This window comes from Uranotaenia lowii, chromosome 3, assembly GCF_029784155.1.
Source record: "Uranotaenia lowii strain MFRU-FL chromosome 3, ASM2978415v1, whole genome shotgun sequence".
Classification (NCBI taxonomy): Eukaryota; Metazoa; Arthropoda; class Insecta; order Diptera; family Culicidae; genus Uranotaenia; species Uranotaenia lowii.
The window spans coordinates 12,436,157-12,454,382 of NC_073693.1; the positions used below are offsets into that span (position 1 = coordinate 12,436,157).

An 18,226-nucleotide genomic window follows, 5' to 3' on the forward strand; every position below is an offset into this window, starting at 1 on the left:
TTGACGATAGGGAAAAGGGAAAAAGTAATAGATTTCACATGGAACGTTTTGGAAGATCTCTGTGAAAGTGATCATTTTCCAATAAAAATATCGACAGGGCGTCAATCATCTAATATTACCAGGGGTAGTCAGTGGGTCACTAAAGCAGCTGATTGAAACACTTTTGAAAATATCATTGACGAAAATTTTCCAGCTGGTTGTGCAGCATCTGTTGAGAAAATAACTTTTGAAATTGTAAATGCAGCACAAAAATCTATTCCCAGAACTTCAGAAACTCCACCTAAGAAAAGGAATCCTTGGTGGTCAGATGAGGTCCACTCCACTATCAAACATGGAAGAAAAACACTTAGAGCTCTTAGGAAAATAGGGAAAGATCATCCAAACTATGATAGAATTTTAGAAGAGTTCAAAGTAGCTAGATCAGGCTCTAGGAAAATTATCTGGAAAGCGAAATAGGAATCCTGGAAAACGTTTACTTCATCTTTTAATTCTGAAACTATGCCTAGCGAAATGTGGGGACGAATCAGATCCCTACGAGGATTCAGTAAAACTTCTAAAATATCAATCATGGAAACAAATGATGGTTTAACTGATGATCCTATAAAAATAGCCAACACTTTGGCAGAATCATTTGCGAATATTTCAAGTAATGATTCGTATGACACTGAATTTTTGAGATACAAAAACAAACAAGAACAACCAATATCTTACAACTTTGCTGATAATGATTTGTATAATTGTCCATTTTCTATTCACGAACTCATGACTGCTTTAGCTAAAGGAAAAGGAAAAAGTTGTGGTCCAGATAACATTAATTACTCCATGTTACAACATCTACCATACCATGCTAAGCTTACTCTTCTTAGAGCCTTTAATAATCTGTGGGAGGAGGGTAGTTTTCCAGAAATTTGGAAGGAATCGCCAATTCCGAAACCGAACAAAGCATCAACTAATCCAAAAAATATACGACCAATTTCGTCGAACGCGTGTCCTTCCACAGTACTAGAAAGGATGGTTTCATTTCGTTTAGCTTCAGAATTACAACGAAGAAACTTAATAGATTCGAGACAAATTGCTTTCCAAAAAGGTAGATCAATTGATGAACATATAGTAACTTTAACAGAAGATATCAAAGAGTCTTTAAGGAGGAAACAAATGACAGATGCAGTTTTTCTTGATATTTCAAAGGCATATGATGTTACGTGGCGTTTTAGTATTCTCAAACAACTCAAAGATTGGCAAATTGGTGGAAACATGTTTAGATTTATTCAGAACTTTCTTGAAGATCGTACCTTCAAAGTTATTTTTGGTAATAACATTTCGGATTCCAAAATTTTAGAAAACGGTGTTCTGCAAGGTTCGGTTTTGAGTGTTTATTTGTTTTGATTGCTTTCAATTCTGTGTTTAGTTACATTCCACGTGATGTTAAAGCTTTAGTATTTGCAGATGATATTGTTCTGTATGTCTCCGGTAAGAATGGCAAAGTGTTGCGGAAAAAATTACAGAAGACACTCAAAAAAATAGGTACTTGGTCCAAACGTTCTGGTTACAAGATTTCATCTGATAAAACAGTAGTTATGCGTTTCACAAAAAAGAAGGAGAATCTCAACCCAACTCTATTAGAAATCAATGGAATTTTGTTAAGTAATGTAGAACAAGTTAAGTGGCTTGGAGTGACTTTAATACCCAATATGAGTTTTCTTCCTTTCATAAAAGAAACAGCAAAGATATGCGAGAAACGATGTAATATTATAAAAGCTATATCAAACATAAAAACTGGCGGCCAGTCTAGTGATATTTTAAATATTTCAAAAAGTATTGTTTTCACTCGTCTTTTTTTTGCCATCCCTGTTTTAATTTTATGTAGTAACAATTATTTGAAAAAGCTTGAAGTAATTTATAACAAGCCATCAGGGCGGCAATCGGAGCCTTCTGCTCAAGTCCTATAATTAGCATCATGGTTGAATCTGGAATTCTACCATTCAAATATACGTTGCTTTACAATTTTGCAAAAATTTTTGTCAAGTTTCAAAATGGTGAGAATCAAAATGTAAATAGAGTATGTAATGATCTATTCTTTTCTAACAAATAAAAAAAGTCGACACTTAACTGGAATTTACCATCAGCTAAGAATATTTTACCCTGTTAAATGGAATTTATCACCTGCGAGAATCAACTGGGAAATGTTAGAAAACCGCGATAAAAAATTTCAAACATTGTCATCCAGCAAAATTTTCAAAACATGATAGGTCAGAAATATATCAACCATACAAAGTGCTTTACTGATGGTTCGAAAACAAGTTCTGCTGTTTCTGTTGGAATTTTTCATCCTCATAACAACGTTTCTCAATCCTTTTCGCTCCCTAACTTTCTTAGTATTTTTTCTGCTGAAGCATATGCTATAATGCTAGAAATGAAAAGAATTCAAGATACAATTTTACCCCAAGCCCAAGTCGTATTCACTGATTCCGCTAGCGTATTGCTAGCTGTAGAATCCAGTGAATCTCGACATCCCTGGATCCAAACAATCAACAAAATTGTTCGAGAAATTCATCACATTCAGTTATGCTGGGTTCCAAGTCACAGAGGCATATATGGAAATGATAAAGCTGATTTAGCAGCTAAAAACGGGTTAACCCTTGATGTCCACCCTATCCCGGCTCCTCAACAGGACATTATAAAAGAAATAAGGAAAAAAGTTTGGGAAATTTGGGATCATGAATGGTTAAATGCTACGCAGAACAAACTACGGGAAGTAAGAAGTACCACTCGCCCTTGGAAATATTTTACTGAATCTAGACCGGAAAAGGTGGCATCACGACGTTTGAAAATTGGGCACACGTGGGAAACACATCATCATCTGATTGACAAAAGCGACATGACCTGCGAATCCTGCGGGGTAACTAAAACCGTAAAACATCTTGTAATAAACTGCAGAATCTATGAACAACAAAGGCAAGAAAGCAACATCGGAACTACGTTTGGAGATATTCTTGCATATACTGAAGAAGCGGAAACAAAGTTAATACAATTCCTAAAAACAAGTGGTCTGATTAAAAAATTGTAAAGTTGTAAAAAACAATTCAAATTGTAATTTTCAAAATGTAAATAGTTGTAAAAAGTTATAGAATGTAAATAGTTGTAAAATTAGTTTTAAGTAGATTAAGACCTGAATAAACACTCAGGGTTACAAGGTCATTAATAAAATTAAAAAAAAAAATTACTTATCATGGATGAGTTTTGAACCAAATCCAAACTTGTAAGACCCTAGTGTTTGAGAAATTAAAAAATGACCCCAAATCGACGCAGTCTACCGTGACATGTTTAGTTCACCTCATATTCAATACTTGCATAATATTGAAATACGCTATTTTGTGTAAAGAATTTCAAGAACTGTTATCAAGGGGAAAAAATGTTATATAAATTGAAAGAACGTAAAAAAGGAAAAAAAAACTCCAACTTCCCATTTGAAGTGACAGTGTTCAGAGCCAAATGAGCTCCGGTTTTTATCATATCACATCTAAGCCCAGCCAGCTAACCAACAAGAGCAGAGCACACAGCACCAGAGGGATCGTTCCGAGCTCTTCAGAGCCAGACCCAGATAAAAGCATTTCGAGGTAGTCGCCTTCTCGTTGAACGGCCGGAAACATTTAGGTAGGTACCTACCCAGAAGAGCCAAGTCAACGACCAGGCCACAGCTGCCATATTGTGTTATCAACAACGACGAACGGGGGTTGGCCGTGGACAAACCGTGGACAAAATCTCATATATTGCTTCTTGTGTCGGAACGAAACGTGAATGAGAAGGGTTGGTCCATCTGAATTCAAACGCCGACCCAGCCGGACGAAGTTTGAAGAAAGGATGCTTGCCGGGGGAGAGCTTTCATTCATGAATTTGGGAATTGAAACAAGATTTTCAACTCTTGTCTTCCTCCAAACCCCCAAAAAAACCCACTGATAGCCCTTCCATTTTGCTACATACTTTGGGTTGGCAGGAAATTGATAGCAGCGTTCGGTTTCTATCTGCTGGTCCCTTGAACTGTTGTGGCATCTTCATTATTTTTCCTGGGGTTGCTCTGGAAAGAGGGGATTAGAGGACGTGAGAGAGCGCTGCCGACCGGGGTGAAGTGGTGTTATCACACCAGATCTCCCAAGAGCTTAGGGACCGAAGTCATTCTATTTTCTCGCCGCTGCTGTGACATTTTGCTTTGGTGGTTGGGAAGGCCCCGTTTCTTCTTCATTTAATACAGAATATCCAACCAGTCACTGCCACGCACTCACTAAATTCATTTCAACAAGCTCCTATTTTTCGGGTACATCCTAATTTTTTTCCAGTTTTTTTTGGAAGTATTCTTCCGAGGGCTTAACCTAGAAGAAACGAGCCTAATTCGACCTTTGCCATCCGATAGGGGCAATTTCGGTATGCCTGTCTTGTCGAATAGTGGTGTGTATACTCTTTGATGTTATCTTGATCAGTTTTTTCTGAGGTTCTCAACTTGAAACCTTATCCTACATCTCATATCTATAGCTCATTTCTCATATCCCATATCTCATTTCTTATTTCTAATTTCTCATGTCTCATTTCTCATCTCTCATTTCTTATTTCTGTTTCCTTATTTCTCATTTCTCATTTCTCATTTCTCATTTCTCATTTTTCATTTCTCATTTCTCATTTCTCATTTCTCATTTCTCATTTCTCATTTCTCATTTCTCATTTCTCATTTCTCATTTCTCATTTCTCATTTCTCATTTCTCATTTCTCATTTCTCATTTCTCATTTCTCATTTCTCATTTCTCATTTCTCACTTCTCATTTCTCATTTCTCATTTCTCATTTCTCATTTCTTATTTCTCATTTCTCATTTCTCATTTCTCATTTCCCATTTCTCATTTCCCATTTCCCATTTCCCATTTCCCATTTTCCATTTCCCATTCCCCATTTCTCATTTCTCATTTCTCATTTCCCATTTCTCATTTCTCATTTCCCATTTATCATGTCTCATTTCTCACTTCTCGTTTCTCATTTCTAATTTCTCATTTTTCATTTATCATTTTTCATTTCTCATTTCTCATTTCTAATTTATCATTTCTCATTTCTCATTTCTAATTTCTCATTTCTCATTTCTCATTTCTCATTTCTCATTTCTCATTTCTCATTTCTCATTTCTCATTTCTCATTTCTCATTTCTCATTTCTCATTTCTCATTTCTCATTTCTCATTTCTCATTTCTCATTTCTCATTTCTCATTTCTCATTTCTCATTTCTCATTTCTCATTTCTCATTTCTCATTTCTCATTTCTCATTTCTCATTTCTCATTTCTCATTTCTCATTTCTCATCTCTCATTTCTCATTTCTCATTTCTCATTTCTCATTTCTCATTTCTCATTTCTCATTTCTCATTTCTTATTTCTCATTTCTCATTTCTCATTCCTCATTTCTGATTTCTCATTACTCATTTCTCATTTGTCAATTCTCACCTAAAAATTTAACGAAATTTGTTGATTTTAACTAAATTTATTTTTCAAAATATCTTAAGAATCACTGCTTTTGACATAATAAGCAGATTTTGGGTCACATAGCAAAACAACATAGGAAGAAAAAACGAAACAAAACTTTCAATTTCAGCCTTCAATATTCACAAGCCCTCCCCCCAAATTCCGGTTCCATTACTGCGATATCAAAGTTATGATGAGCTCGGTCGATTCGTGACCTGAACCGAACACGGGTTTTCTCGGGGATTCAGATCCGGCAAAGTAGAGCGAAAAAAAAACTCACTAACGAAAATCCTACAGTTGACTTCATATTTTGATACTATTCTACAGTTCTGGTTCTGAGTTTTTTTTCACTCAACTCAACTTATTAGAATCGTGCGATACCCCAATTTCCTTCCAACAAGAACTCGAGAAAGGGAAAGTTTGGGCAAATTTTAATCTACCCTCACCGGTTATTGGCGACAGAAACTTATCAAGAGTGACACGACTTTTCCGAAGGGGAACCCATCGCTTGTAGGATTATACACGAATTCGGTACGATTTCTTGCCCTGGCAAAGCTGATTGTGCGTACGAAAGTTCGCCGGGAGGAAAAAACCTTCAGGACTGTGGCGAATTTCAATAAGCGCCGACGATGAGACGAAATTGACTAGAGCTTTATCGGAAATTTGATTGTTCTAATTGAAATCGTGAAAACGTGTCAGAAGGAAATTTTTTTATTATAATTTCGATCGACTAATATATGGCCTGCCTTCGACCAGATCGAACTGAACGCCATGAGAAAATTTTTAAACTGGTGATTTTGAAACTCTTGTTATCCTTGTGCGCTAACGCAACATCTAAAATAATTCAATGGGATTTGTTCCTTGGGTTAGGAACTATTGAATAGGGTTGATAAGTTTTGCAGATTTCGTCTATAGATGAAAATATTTGTCAATAATACTAAAGAAACTCGAAAAAATGCTGATGGCTTTCAGTTCGGTCTGGTCGAATCCCGACCATATAAGATCGAAATTCTTTTCAAATTGAAATGAACATTTTGATCTTCAATAACAAAAGAACGCATCCCGCATTTCTAACCTCTCATATCTTTTTCTTTATCGTTCATCTCTCATCAATCATTTTCATTTCTCAATTTTCATCTTTGATCTTTATCTCTCATCTCTCATCTCTCATCTCTCATCTCTCATCTCTCATCTCTCATCTCTCATCTCTCATCTCTCATCCCTCATCTCTCAACTCCCATCTCCCATCTCTCATCTCTCATCGCTCATCGCTCATCGCTCATCTCTCATCTCTCATCTCTCATCCCTCATCTCTCATCTCTCATCTCTCATCTCTCATCTCTCATCTCTCATCTCTCATCTCTCATCTCTCATCTCTCATCTCTCATATCTCATTTTTCATTTTTCATTTTTCATCTCTCATTTCTCATCTCTCATCTCTCATCTCTCATCTCTCATCTCTCATCTCTCATCTCTCATCTCTCATCTCTCATCTCTCATCTCTCATCTCTCATCTCTCATCTCTCATCTCTCATCTCTCATCTCTCATCTCTCATCTCTCATCTCTCATCTCTCATCTCTCATCTCTCATCTCTCATCTCTCATCTCTCATCTCTCATCTCTCATCTCTCATCTCTCATCTCTCATCTCTCATCTCTCATCTCTCATCTCTCATCTCTCATCTCTCATCTCTCATCTCTCATCTCTCATCTCTCATCTCTCATCTCTCATCTCTCATCTCTCATCTCTCATCTCTCATCTCTCATCTCTCATCTCTCATCTCTCATCTTTCATCACTGATCATCTATCTTTCATCTTTATCTTATACAATTTTCTAATTTTTGTTGCTATCATTATTATTCTTTCACAACCGTTTTGTCATTTTTTGACTTCTCTCCTCAAAATGTATCTGTGTTTTTTTTTAAATTTATACACTTTGAAACTACTTAAGATAACACCGAAACCAAATCTCGTAGAATCACTGCCAACAACCAGGCGCTGCGGTGTCGAATCGAGTCGAGACAAACACCACAATAAACAAACAAACTCAAACAAATTGCCGTTTCCGTAATGAAAACTGTCAATATTGACCGCGCCACTTGAAGCAACGTTTAATAGCAGCAAGCAGCTAAACGAAAATGGTTGTTGGCTTAAGTCGCTTCCACCTACCTTTATGGGATGGTAGCGAGCAGCTTAGCGAGGCTGTTTAGCTGCTGCCGGTTTTATTCCTGTGCTACTTAAGCTTATCGCGCTGCTCCCAGCCCAAGACGATGACGATAGACGGTGACTTATCGTCTCTCAACAAGTATGTTGTAAGCGTGATAAGATGGCTCTGGGATTGTTGAGAATGACGCTTAAATTGGAGAAAAATATTCTACCGTTTTGGTTTTGTTTGAAATCAGGAGGGATTGATTTTTCAATAATGTTATTATAAGCTTTAAAAAAGTAATAAATAACAAAAGAATAAAACACGTTTTAGGATCCCTAAAGATGACGACACTTTGAATCGAAACGTCGGAATAAACGTCTTTTGACTAAATTAGAAAAAAAATAAGACTATTATTGAAGAATTTAACATAAAATTTAATTTTTCTGACAGTTTTGATACAATTGAACGCTTAAAAGTAGTTCACTTACAATTACCCTCACTTCTACTGCGTATAGTCTTTCACAACATACAACTCCCTGAGGAAGACAAGTTCCTTCCAAGATGCTCTAGCTAGCTGAATATTCAACCGATAGATACCGGTGCATGGCTGTATGAAACATCTCGGGACGAAAGTGATCCATCTACAGATAAAATATTCAAATAAAGTCTCGTTTAATTGAAGTTAATTGGCCGAGCGATGTTTGTGTGTGACGGCAAGCCGTCACAGTCACATTCGTTGTACATAACATAGGTAGGTACTTAATCTGCTGCAATCGGATGCTGAGTGTCTTAGGACAAACACTACATAGGCATAGGTTCGCTCGCAGATAGGCTGATGCTAGATTGAGAATATTCTTCTTCTGGCAACGAGCTGCTGAAGCTGTTTGATCATTGCCGACTGTGCCAGGTCGAAGGAGCTCTTGGTCTTGTTTTTGTTGCCTCTCTGCCCTGACATCGAGAAACACTCTTCCGGTGCAGGTCGGACCTCTTACCGTAGATAAGACTTCAAACGTTCCGAATCGCGCGACAAAATTGTGATTTTTATATAAATTTATATTTTTTGAGCAATCTTATACAATTTTGAATCATTTTTGATAGAATATGTCAGTTCTATGTTTTTTTAAATTTTTTATCACTTTTGTCGTTTTTGTCATTTTTATCATTTATGTCAATTTTGTAATTTTTGTAATTTTGTTAATTTTTGTAAATTTTTGTGTCATTTTTGTGTCATTTTTGTGTTATTTTTGTGTCATTTTGGTGTCATTCTTGTGTCATTTTTGTGTCATTTTTGTGTCATTTTTCTGTCATTTTGTGTCATTTTGTGTCATTTTGGTTTCATTTTGGTTTCATTTTTATGTCATTTTTGTCATTTTTGTCATTTTTGTCATTTTTGTCATTTTTGTCATTTTTGTCATTTTTGTCATTTTTGTCATTTTTGTCATTTTTGTCATTTTTGTCATTTTGGTCATTTTTGTCATTTTTGTCATTTTTGTCATTTTTGTCATTTTTGTCATTTTTGTCATTTTTGTCATTTTTGTCATTTTTGTCATTTTTGTCATTTTTGTCATTTTTGTCATTTTTGTCATTTTTGTCATTTTTGTCATTTTTGTCATTTTTGTCATTTTTGTCATTTTTGTCATTTTTGTCATTTTTGACATTTTTGTCATTTTTGTCATTTTCGTCATTTTTGTCATTTTTGTCATTTTTGTATTTTTCGTGATTTTTTTCAGCAACTCATGTCGTTTTTAGATAACATGCCCAAGTCATCGGTTCAGCATATTCTCTCAAATCAAAGCAATCCTTTGTTGCGTTATAGCGTGTTTTTTCAAGCTGGCGAAAAAGTTCCGAAAAATTATAAATTTGAGAAGAAAATAGTAGATATTTATCGTATAGGAATCTTCGAATCCCGGAAGCAGAAAACTATGCAGTTCGAGTTACCAACTGCAGTGTGGATAGTTTTGGCGACGCAGCATCTTTACATGTCGTCAAGCGCAAGCCTCGCCTGAGCTCAGCTGGCTACATCCGATATTTGGTAAGTTCTTTCTTTATTTCATGTATACCAACTGCGTAAATATTTTCAGGTATTAAAACGAAAATTTATCCTTTTTTGTGAAGCGCAATCTTTATCTATTGAAAAGTGCCATTTTTTTCAAACGATTGGCACAGAAGGACCTCGTTTTAATTTTCAGTGAACAATTGGAAATTGTATTGCGTTTCGATGTCTGCCGAATATGTTTTATTGTAAGAATCAGATTAAGCTCGCAAGAATTGGTCTTCCAAAATCGAGAACTATATGCGATTTGTATCTGATTGGTAACAAGCTAAGATGCTTCAATTGAAAAAAATGTCCATTCAAATAAAAAAAAACAGCAAAACACAGACTTCCGACAGTCTAGTACTTCAGTTTTCTTAGTCGGAAGTCACAAGTTCGGACTTCCGAAGTAAAATTTAATGTTTGCGTGATAACAAAGTTTAGTGAGTGACATTGGAAAGTTTTTTTTTATCGATTGAAAACGCACATTGAAAATGGTGTTTTGAATGTTATATTAAAAAAAATGATGATCATATCATGTTGGTTAGCGAACACCATTAATTTTTTTCTTCGTCTTAAATAGCGAAATTCATATGACGCAAAGAGTAGAATTGCATTGATGAATTATCAAAAACGACCTTTATGAATTGTATGAATTATTCCAACTTTACAACGATTATGAAAAGTCGTTTTTTTTTTAAATTCATTAATATATCAGGAATAAAAGTTAGGAAAAGAAGCTAGTTTGAAGAAAATTTTCGAAAAAAATATGCTTGTTTTGTCTTTCTGCCAGCTTCAAAGTATTTAATCTTTGCCTCATAGATAGAAATAGGAGTTGATGTAATGCGTAATTCTACGCAGGTTTTAGTGGTGGAATAGAGTTATCGTTTATTCGATTTTGTCAGTGAGCGTCAGTCTAATGTGAATTAGCGATAGTTATTTATCACTCTTACACTTAAGTGTTATCCTCACTAATGTTCTCATTTCCGTGTGATATTATGAGTTAACCACTCAGAATATCTGGGAACACTATTGAGTTAACAAGAACCTAGTTTGAGTAATTTAGCTTTACAGTGTGATGATATAGGGGATGAATAACACGAGAGTGTTAAAATCCCAGAAAAACAAAAAACAATTCACAGTGTGATAGTGTAAACATTTCTAGAGTAGCATTCCTATAGGGCGAAAGTAGCAGTTAGCTCGAAACGAGAAAAAACGCGTTTGAAATTCCCGAACATTCAATCAAATCCTATTTAAAAATCGCCCACTTTTTGTTCAACAAAATCAAAAAATGTGCATTATATTCACTTATTGTTCAATGGTTATCAAAAATTTTAACTTTTTTTCACTAAATTTCAGAAATTTTCGAGTATCGCCCTTTTTTTGTTTTCGATTCCAGTTACGCCTGCAAGTTTCGCCCGTTTGGTTTTGGTTTTGAAGTTTCGTCCTTTGGTCCTACACGCAAAAACTAATTAGGCCGTTTTATCACACACGGTCAACTTAGTTACGCCTATTGGCCCTACATGAATAGAAAAATTAACCCCATTATGAATAGGCGTAACTCACGTTCCAACGAAAATGCATCAACAGAAAGTTTCACCCAATTGAGTTTTATCAATTTTTTGAAAGTTTTAACTGATTTTAAGATGAAACCGCGTCTGTTAGGTAGAGTGCAACCGCTTACATACGGAATGACCGTTAACTCAATTTGTTTACATTTGGCAGTTTCGCCCTTTTGAAATGTTGCGCTAGATTTCTTCAAATCGATCGATGCACACTCTGGAATCAATATTACGTATTGTTGGGAAAATTATCCAACAAATAGAATGGTGAAATCCTCACTATTAATGTTCTCATTTCCTCAAACTGCTGAGTTACCAAGAACCTAGTTTGAGTAATGTGGCTTCACAGTGTGATGATGTAAACAATTGTATTGTCATCATAATCACCATCCTATTGTTCTCAGCAATCATCAATTGTGAATTGGACATAGCAAGAGGAACCAAAACAAACAAGCAATCGTCTGCTGCTGTTCCGGACACCGGAGGAACCGATAGGAAATCGTAAGTTTCAACCCTTTCCTTGGATATTTGTATAAAGATTCGCAGACGTATAGACGGTTTCTATAGTTGGTGATATTGACATAACTTTGTTTCTGAACTTTTCAAATTCAGTCTTGGAATTTATAGGGACAAAAGGTTGTTGATTGATCCTAGAAAGTATCTTACTAACACTCCTCCCTTTATTGTCCGTCGTTATTGTTTATTCTCAAAGGGAGAGCATGAGTTTTACGCACTGAGAATATTGTGCCAATCTCAAGCACCATTCTATTGGCCCTTGCACAAAATTGATGGCTTCGATCAACCACGGTGTAGCAACCATTTTCGAAGTAGAACTTGTTCTGCCTAGTCACGCCAGCAGTTGTGGAATTGGAAATGCATAAGTAGAGCTCTCATTAATTTTTTTTTTCTACATTGATTCTTATTCAAAATCATATCTTAAGTCTTTTTTATTGTTGATGTATAAACATACCTACTCAGCATTTTAAGTTCAATGATTTAAGGTGAATATGAGAAGTCAACCAAGCAATATAAACTAAGAATTAAATCTGAATGTAAATTCTCTCAAATATTTGTTTCTCTTCCATGTTATCCCGGATTAAGAGTGCTAGACCCTAAAAGTTTTGAAAACTACAACTAGAGTGAAACTTCTACAAAACAAGTGTTACATCCACGTGAAAGGCACACATTCTCTAAAAGTAAACATTTTAAAGTGTTTCTTGCGTTTTGACTCGCACACTCAACAGCTGAACACCGTTCAGTAATAGCCAAATGTAGCCAAGAAACTTGGCTGGCGGTGTTGATAAAAACGCCCTGGCAAACAAGATAAGGGCCCTGATGATGATTCCACATCTCTCTAGGAGGAGCGAGCGCGTCTGCCTGTGCCTTGGCATGGCTTACAACATCCTGTTTGTTTGCTGTTTTGGGAAAACAGCTCGCACCATTTACTTCTTCCACTTTTCCACGCCGACCGTTTCGGAACTTCTGCACTCCTTCTTCTCTGGAGGAGAGAAAGAGGCTCCCACTTCTATTTAGTTAGAAGAGGCGAGAGTTGTTCACACGTGTGCCGGGAACCCATCTTCTCCAGTATCCAGGACCGGAGTGGCAAATTTGCCGGTTGGTCTTTCGTCGAGGATCGACGGACGAGAAAGAGGGCATAAACAACTCCCACGTGTATCACTATGCTACACGAACGAACGACGCACGAGGCACTACACCACATGATTTCAATTGGTGGGGGAGGACAGGATGAAGAAAAGCTGGGTGGGAAACAGAATGGAAATTTCATCCACCCATTCAGAACCAGACAGTGCACAAGGAGCGCAAATTGTTGGTGGTAGTTTTTTTTTCTTTGAAATAAATTTATTTTCAAATATTTTCAAAACATTTGATCAAATTTAGAAAAAAAATTTGGATCAAAAAACCTGATCCTCTAAATGATTGTACACTCTTCTAGTCACCATTAATTTTAACAAAAGAATTAAAAAAAAAATATCTCCCCCTTCAGACGCAGCGCGTCAACCAATCTAAATTTCGCCTCGCTTCGGTTCACTCGGGATGAGTTCAGTTCAGCCGGTCGGATGCTCGCTTTTCATCTCCAGGAGCTGTGGCATCATCATTGGCAAAGTGTCGGAGCATCGCCAGATCACAAACGCCTCCTCCCCTTCTGACACAAGCAAATCATATCGAAACAGTGGAAAGGAGAGGGAGAAAATTATATGGAAAAGAAACAAAAATTTCTTTAGTTTTGCTATTTTTGTTCAACTTTTTTTGGGTCTGGTTTCTCTTTCTTTTTCCACACTTTTCCATCGTTTGCCTTTTCTTTTGTGTATCATTTTCCGAAAATCTTTATGCATAAAACCGAGACGCTGAAACCGACTGGGTATTATATATGGGTGGCGGTTTCATATTTTGCAGTTTCCAGTTTTTCCTCATACATAATACATGCAATCCCGCTGGTTTTGCAGAATTGGTGCAGAGAGACCGGCCATAATGGTCGCACAGAACATCCCGGGATGGTTTGCTGATGTGCTGTCTCGGTACTAACCAGATCGAGCGAAATATTGAAGAATTTGATATCGAAGCTGAAAAGAATTGAAGAGTGAATTTCGCCAACTTAAAACATCTTGTATGACTTATTAACTCTTTCGCCTCACTTAAGAAATTGAACATAAAAACGTTCAGCAAGCAACTTCAGAAAGCGTCTAAACCCAACTGGAAAGAATGACAAAAATTAAAAAATGACAAAAATGACAAAAATGACAAAAATGACAAAAATGACAAAAATGTCAAAAATGTCAAAAATGACAAAAATGACAAAAATGACAAAAATGACAAAAATGACAAAAATGACAAAAATGACAAAAATGACAAAAATGACAAAAATGACAAAAATGACAAAAATGACAAAAATGACAAAAATGACAAAAATGACAAAAATGACAAAAATGACAAAAATGACAAAAATGACAAAAATGACAAAAATGACAAAAATGACAAAAATGACAAAAATGACAAAAATGACAAAAATGACAAAAATGACAAAAATGACAAAAATGACAAAAATGACAAAAATGACAAAAATGACAAAAAATGACAAAACTGACAAAAATGACAAAAATGACAAAAATGACAAAAATGACAAAAATGACAAAAATGACAAAAATGACAAAAATGACAAAAATGACAAAAATGACAAAAATGACAAAAATGACAAAAATGACAAAAATGACAAAAATTGCAAAAATGACAAAAATTACAAAAATGATAAAAATGACAAAAATGACAAAAATGACAAAAATGACAAAAATGACAAAAATGACAAAAATGACAAAAATGACAAAAATGACAAAAATGACAAAAATGACAAAAATGACAAAAATGACAAAAATGACAAAAATGACAAAAATGACAAAAATGACAAAAATGACAAAAATGACAAAAATGACAAAAATGACAAAAATGACAAAAATGACAAAAATGACAAAAATGACAAAAATGACAAAAATGACAAAAATGACAAAAATGACAAAAATGACAAAAATGACAAAAATGACAAAAATGACAAAAATGACAAAAATGACAAAAATGACAAAAATGACAAAAATGACAAAAATTGCAAAAATGACAAAAATTACAAAAATGATAAAAATGACAAAAATGACAAAAATGACAAAAATGACAAAAATGACAAAAATGACAAAAATGACAAAAATGACAAAAATGACAAAAATGACAAAAATGACAAAAATGACAAAAATGACAAAAATGACAAAAATGACAAAAATGACAAAAATGACAAAAATGACAAAAATGACAAAAATGACAAAAATGACAAAAATGACAAAAATGACAAAAATGAAATTTTTAAAGTTTTGACAATTTTTACAATTTTGACAATTTTGACAATTTTGACAATTTTGACAATTTTGACAATTTTGATAATTTTGACAATTTTGACAATTTTGACAATTTTGACAATTTTGACAATTTTGACAATTTTGACAATTTTGACAATTTTGACAATTTTGACAATTTTGACAATTTTGACAATTTTGACAATTTTGACAATTTTGACAATTTTGACAATTTTGACAATTTTGACAATTTTGACAATTTTGACAATTTTGACAATTTTGACAATTTTGACAATTTTGACAATTTTGACAATTTTGACAATTTTGACAATTTTGACAATTTTGACAATTTTGACAATTTTGACAATTTTGACAATTTTGACAATTTTGACAATTTTGACAATTTTGACAATTTTGACAATTTTGACAATTTTGACAATTTTGACAATTTTGACAATTTTGACAATTTTGACAATTTTGACAATTTTGACAATTTTGACAATTTTGACAATTTTGACAATTTTGACAATTTTGACAATTTTGACAATTTTGACAATTTTGACAATTTTGACAATTTTGACAATTTTGACAATTTTGACAAGTTTGACAATTTTGACAATTTTGACAATTTTGACAATTTTGACAATTTTGACAATTTTGACAATTTTGACAATTTTGACAATTTTGACAATTTTGACAATTTTGACAATTTTGACAATTTTGACAATTTTGACAATTTTGACAATTTTGACAATTTTGACAATTTTGACAATTTTGACAATTTTGACAATTTTGACAATTTCGATAACTTCAACAATATTGACAATATTGACAATTTTGACAATTTTGAAAATTTTGACAATTTTGATAATTTTGACAATTTTGATAATTTTGACAATTTTGACAATTTTGACAATTTTGACAATTTTGACAATTTTGACAATTTTGACAATTTTGACAATTTTGACAATTTTGACAATTTTGACAATTTTGACAATTTTGACAATTTTGACAATTTTGACAATTTTGACAATTTTGACAATTTTGACAATTTTGACAATTTTGACAATTTTGACAATTTTGACAATTTTGACAATTTTGACAATTTTGACAATTTTGACAATTTTGACAATTTTGACAATTTTGACAATTTTGAAAATTTTGACAATTTTGACAATTTTGACAATTTTGACAATTTTGACAATTTTAACAATTTTGACAATTTTGACAAGTTTGACAATTTTGACAATTTTGACAATTTTGACAATTTTGACAATTTTGACAATTTTGACAATTTTGACAATTTTGACAATTTTGACAATTTTGACAATTTTGACAATTTTGACAATTTTGACAATTTTGACAATTTTGACAATTTTGACAATTTTGACAATTTTGACAATTTTGACAATTTTGACAATTTTGACAATTTTGACAATTTTGACAATTTTGACAATTTTGACAATTTTGACAATTTTGACAATTTTGACAATTTTGACAATTTTGACAATTTTGACAATTTTGACAATTTTGACAATTTTGACAATTTTGACAATTTTGACAATTTTGACAATTTTGACAATTTTGACAATTTTTGACAATTTTGACAATTTTGACAATTTTGACAATTTTGACAATTTTGACAATTTTGACAATTTTGACAATTTTGACAATTTTGACAATTTTGACAATTTTGACAATTTTGACAATTTTGACAATTTTGACAATTTTGACAATTTTGACAATTTTGACAATTTTGACAATTTTGACAATTTTGACAATTTTGACAATTTTGACAATTTTGACAATTTTGACAATTTTGACAATTTTGACAATTTTGACAATTTTGACAATTTTGACAATTTTGACAATTTTGACAATTTTGACAATTTTGACAATTTTGATAATTTTGACAATTTTGACAATTTTGTTAATTTTTTCAATCATAAAGGTATTAAAAAATTTAAAAAAAAATTATCTGAGTTTTTACCCATATCTACAATTAAGAGAAGAGGAACCGATTACTGAACTTTACTCAAAATTGACGATTTTTTCCTATATATTCCTGTGATATTAAGAGTTCTTATTATAATTGGGACAATTGTGTTTCATTTTTGGTAGCATGCATTTTGTTCTTGACGAAGGTCTTTTTCTATTATTTCAAACCTGAAAAATTCAAATTTTCTTTTTTATTTTGTATACGGAAAGTGTTCCTCTATTTCTTCTTTGAATCAATAAAACACATTCAAGTGATACCGCAGGCTGCTACCCGCTCACATAATAGTAAACAAATCATAAAATCGTCACTAAACGTAGGAGAATCGTAAATCTTTTATTGGTGTCTAATTAGCGAGAATAACCAGCCATTAGCCCGGGCTTCTGCAATGCATAAAAGTGATGCCTTGAAGGCAACAGCAGCAGCCGCGACGAGTAGGTTTATGTTATTTTGTGTTTTATTTAACGCTTGCTCGCTCATATTATGCACTCACTTGCTTACACTTGTTGAGCTTTTGAGTCGTTCGTATTTTAACAACACGTCCGCCATAAACGGGAGGGACCATTCAAAAGCTACCGGAGGACTGATTAAGTCATTGAGCGCTGTTATGGTCGTTTGCTGTATAGGAATCATCGAGGTTATCTTCGCTTTCTTAGAGGTGTGATTTTATTGAGATTAGATTAGGTTTAATGTGCCTGACAATCGGGGCTAACTTGGAAGAATATTTATCAAAACATAAGCATTTTAAAATACTGCTTAGTTTCGCAAGATTTTTTCTATTTCGGAAATCTTGAAATTCCGCCTTCTCTCTTTCAAAAAATTATTACGTTTTTGGCATGTTGCGTTTTTTTTAAATGATTTTTTTCACTATTGATAATTTTTATTTCTGTCTTCTAAACATGTATAATGTGAAATTTGTCACAATGACAAATGAATGAAAAAAAAAACCACGCGTAGTGGTATTTTTTTGAACAAATAAAAAATATCTTTTCTAAAAATCCGCGAAACACTTTTTGGAGGCAACAACCGAGCACACGCCAGGAAAAGTCCAAATCATCCCCTGATGTCGATGCATAAGTAAGCAGCATCCGTAGGTCCACGCTTCGGTTGCTTCCTTGCGGTTCTGAAGGATTTTCCC

General features: G+C 33.8%; 1 protein-coding gene across 6 annotated transcripts in view; it reads right to left on the bottom strand.

Annotated features, from left to right (window-relative positions):
- The window catches only part of LOC129750741 (homeobox protein PKNOX2-like), a 227,925-nt gene that overhangs the window by 73,235 nt on the left and 136,464 nt on the right, over nucleotides 1-18,226 (bottom strand). The window lies entirely within an intron of this gene.